Consider the following 4321-nt stretch of genomic DNA (forward strand, 5'->3'; position numbering starts at 1 on the left):
GAGTCCTCTCCACACCACAGTTCAAAAGCATCAGTTCTTTGTTGCTCAGCTGTCTTTATAGTCCAACTCTCACATCCATACATGACTACTGGAAAAACCATAGCTTTGACTACACAGACCTATGTTGGCAAGGTAATGTCGGTGCTTTTTAATATGCTGTCTAGGTTGGTCATAACTTTTCTTCCAAGGAGCAAGTGTCTTTTAATTTCATGGCTGCAGTCACCATCAGCAGTGATTTTGGAGCCCCCAGAAATACTCTTACTCTTTCCATTGTTTCCCCGTCTATTTACCGTGAAGTCATGGGACCAGAAGCCATGACCTTAGTTTTCTGAACGTTGAGTTTTAAGCCAAATTTTCACTCTCCTCTTTTACTTTCATCAAGAGGCTCTTTAGTTCTTCTTCATTTTCTGTCAGAAGGGTGGTGTAATCGGCATATCTCAGGTTATTGATATTTTTCCCAGAAATCTTGATTCCAGCTTGTGGTTCATCCAGCCTGGTATTTCACATGATGTACTCTTCATATAAGTTAATTAAGCACGGTGACAATATAACAGCCTTGACGTACTCCTTTCCCGATTTGGAACCAGGCTGTCATTCCATGTCCAGTTCTAACTGTTGCTTCCTGACCTGCATACAGATTTCTTAGGAGGCAGGCCAGGTGGTCTGGTATTCCCATCTCTTTAAGAATATTCCACAGTTTGTTGTGATGTACACAGTCAAAGGCTTTGGAGTAGTCAATAAAGCAGAAGTAGATGTTCTTCTGGAACTCTCATGTTTCTTTGATGATCCAACAGATGTTGGCAATTTTATCTCTGGTTCCTCTGCCTTCTCTAAATCCATCTTGAACATCTGGAATTTCACAGTTCACATACTTTTGAATTCTGTCTGGAGAATTTTGAGCATTACTTTGCCAGTGTGTGAGATAAGTGCAATTGTGCGGTAGTTTGAGCATTCTTTGGCATTGCCTTTCTTTGGGATTGGAATGGAAACTGACCTTTTCCAGTCCTGTGGCCACTGCTGAGTTTTCCAAATTTGCTGGCATATTGAGTGCAGCACTTTCACAGCATCATCTTTTAGTATTTGAAATAGCTCAACTGGAATTCCATCACCTACACTAGCTTTGTTTGTAGTGAAGCTTCCTAAGGCCCACTTGATTTCGCATTCCAGGATGTCTGGCTCTACGTTGAGTGATCGTGGTTACCTGAGTCATGTAGACCTTTTTTGAATAGTTCTTCTGTGTATTCTTGCCGCCTCTTCTTAATATCTTCTGCTGCTGTTAGATCCATATCATTTCTGTCCTTTATTGTGCCCATCTCTGCATGAAATTTCCCCTTGGTATCTCTAATTTCCTTGAAGAGATCTCCAGTCTTTCCCATTCTATTGTTTTCCTCTATTTATTTGCCCTGATCACTGAGGAAGGCTTTCTTATCTCTCCTTGCAATTATTTGGAACTCTACATTCAAATGGGTATATTTTCCTTTTCTTCTTTGCCTTTAGCTTATCTTCTTTTCTCAGCTATTTGTAAGGCCTCCTCAGACAACCATTTTCTCTTTTTGCATTTCTTTTTCTTGTGGATGGTCTTGATCACTGCCTCCTGTACAATGTCATGAACCTCTGTCCATAGTTCTTCAGGCACTCTGTCTGTCAGTTCTAATCCTTTGAATATATTTGTCACTTAAGAGATTTGATTTAGGTCATACCTGAATGGTCTAGTGGTTTTCCCTATTTTCTTCAATTTCAGTCTGAATTTGCCAATAAGGAGTTCATGATCAGAGCCACAGTCAGCTCCTTGTCGTGTGTTTGCTGACTGTATAGAGCTTCTCCATCTTTAGCTGCAAAGAATGTAATCAATCTGATTTCAGTATTGACCATCTGGTGATGTCCACGTGTAGAGTCTTCTCTTGTGTTGTTGGAAGTAATCTGTTCTTCCAGGTTGCATGATCAAAATCTCTAAGTACAGTGCTCGCTTCGGCAGCACATATACTAAAATTGGAACGATACAGAGAAGATTAGCATGGCCCCTGCGCAAGGATGACACGCAAATTCGTGAAGTGTTCCATATTTTTTTAATAAAACTTTATTACACACACACACACACACAAAATCTCTAAGTACAGACATATTTGCAAAGATAGTTTACATATGCTGCTTGGAAAATTTATTATTTAATTCTAACATTTTTTGAAGGCATAGATGCCTAAAGAATAGAACAAGAAGAGTCTTTCAGCTCTTAATGCTTTAATTTTAAACTATTAGAACGAGGGATCAATCCATTCACATCAAAATCAAAGGGATCTTATTGCCTAGTTTTTCCTTCCTGCTGCTTTACCTTTCCTAACTCTTCCCCTTGTTTTGCATCAGTTCAGTGAGCATCTTAATTCGCTTAACCCAATATTTCTTTCCTAAAAGTGACGTCAAGCTTGCAGATACTTACTTTGAGGAGTAAAGAGGAAATTTCATTTTACAATTGTATATTTCAAAAGTAGTAAATAAAAATTCTGTCAATTCAAGGCACTGAGTAAGAGAATAACTTCTGAAAGTAACATTTTAAAATATACTGGCCTTGTAGAGAAAAAGCACCAGGTATGCTTTTTACTTAAGATCAGAAATTAAAACATTGTCTCACCTCAGTTTCCTGGTAAATGCCAAATTTTTTACTCGTTTCATCAATCCACTTGCTATCCTCCCCCCACCCAACTTTGCATTTTTCTCTCTTAAGTATTAAAGTTTAATGATACTTCACTTCCACTAAAGTATAAGGAGGTTGCATGGGGGTTGTTACTCCAACTCTTCTCAATGCAATTGCCATCATTTTCTGTCCTCTCACAATTTAGTCCAAGGTTCTGTTGGGATGTTCTGTTAACATGCAAGACCCTTTAAGAAGATCCTTTCTCAGAAAATCAGTTACAGAGTTCCATTCTAATCCCAAAAACCTTGTATAGAGTCTAATTTTGCTACAAGAATGTTATATAATTTCAAAAAATAATATTTGTCAAAGCTATTTCTACACATATAAACTAAGATGGGGAACCAAGTAATTACCAAAATGCTTGATGTCAAAGTAAGTTTGGATGGACCATTTAAACAGTGAGTCAAAAATTATTCTGAATATTTTTGTTTTGAATATATGAATACCTGCTTCCACTTCACTTTACACAGGTATCTGAGGGCTTAGGCTGATTAAAATAATCTGAACACTGTTCCAGAAGTCTAATCCCAAAGCATCGGACTCACTCTACATACCAGATCCACCCTTCACTGGATTGAGCTGCTGGACATACCATGTACAACAGGCTGAATGTATTTTGGTAAAAAATGTGAATCTGTATGGATGGGTTTTAAGAACAATATCTTGGTACCCATCTTGTGCTGTCCAGGGATGTATATATAAAGCAATGACTAAAAATTAGCCTTTAAAAATTCTAAGCTTTTCTTCCTTGGTTTCCAGACCAACTCGTACATGAGAGCTTTTTTGTGGTGCCTGAAGCTAGTGCCTTACCCAGAATCAGTGATTAATAGTGGTATGGTAGCTAAAGGAGATAAGGGGTTTTGTTTATGTGCTATGAGATCATCACAGGCCTACTTCAGTGTGTCAAGATGGGGTGAGTGTAAAAGGACACATTGGGTGCTGGGTGTCTGATCCAGGGTTCTTGCCTCCCCTAATTGCTATACCCATCTAGTTGTTGTACTTCCTGGGGTGTGTAAGGACTCCACAAGTCACTGATTTGTTGATTGCCAAGTGACCTAGCTTGTATAAATATAATGTGTTGGTTTTTCTCCATGTTCTTTTGTGGATGTATTGTTTACAAACTTCTTTCTGTAACCAAGAGAAAAATAGCCAAAACATCTTTGACAAAAAGTTCTGTACCAGGAAAAAGAAATTGAAATATAAGTTTGGATATCCTTCGTCTCAAAGTGAGGACCTTAAGCCATCCTATCTTTTGCCTTTCCCTTCTTCTATTTTCTATTTTGGACCAAATCTAGATTCTAAAAAACTGACTTATATCACACTCCTTCTTTCATACCTCCCCAAAAGCCCACACATCTACTCACTACACATTTAACCTGTGGGATGTCTCCGCAACATTTAAGCAATTTGAGTAACAACTCTGAAAAATCTAGAAACACTCCATCCCTTGTTCTCAACCTTCTAGATCATGTGTATTTCTGGATGATTCATGCCAAATACACTGGGTAGACCACACCTACTTAAATCTCAAATCCTAGGGTAGAGAGAAGCAATGAGCAGGCCTTTCATACAGAAACTGGGGTCAGAAGCTCAAAGAAGGAAAAGAAGTATATAGACACGTCACTCAGGAAC

At 38.4% G+C, this 4321-nt stretch overlaps 1 non-coding gene across 1 annotated transcript; it reads left to right on the plus strand.

Annotated features, from left to right (window-relative positions):
- The first annotated feature begins 1959 nt into the window (after positions 1-1959).
- Positions 1960-2066, plus strand: LOC147367037 (U6 spliceosomal RNA). The gene has a single exon (XR_015132240.1). It is a non-coding gene; the product is annotated as a U6 spliceosomal RNA (small nuclear RNA).
- Positions 2067-4321: the final 2255 nt, after the last annotated feature.

Source organism: Bos grunniens, chromosome 8, assembly GCF_055505025.1.
Source record: "Bos grunniens cultivar Pamir isolate PY7600 chromosome 8, Bosgru_T2T1.0, whole genome shotgun sequence".
Lineage (NCBI taxonomy): Eukaryota > Metazoa > Chordata > Mammalia > Artiodactyla > Bovidae > Bos > Bos grunniens.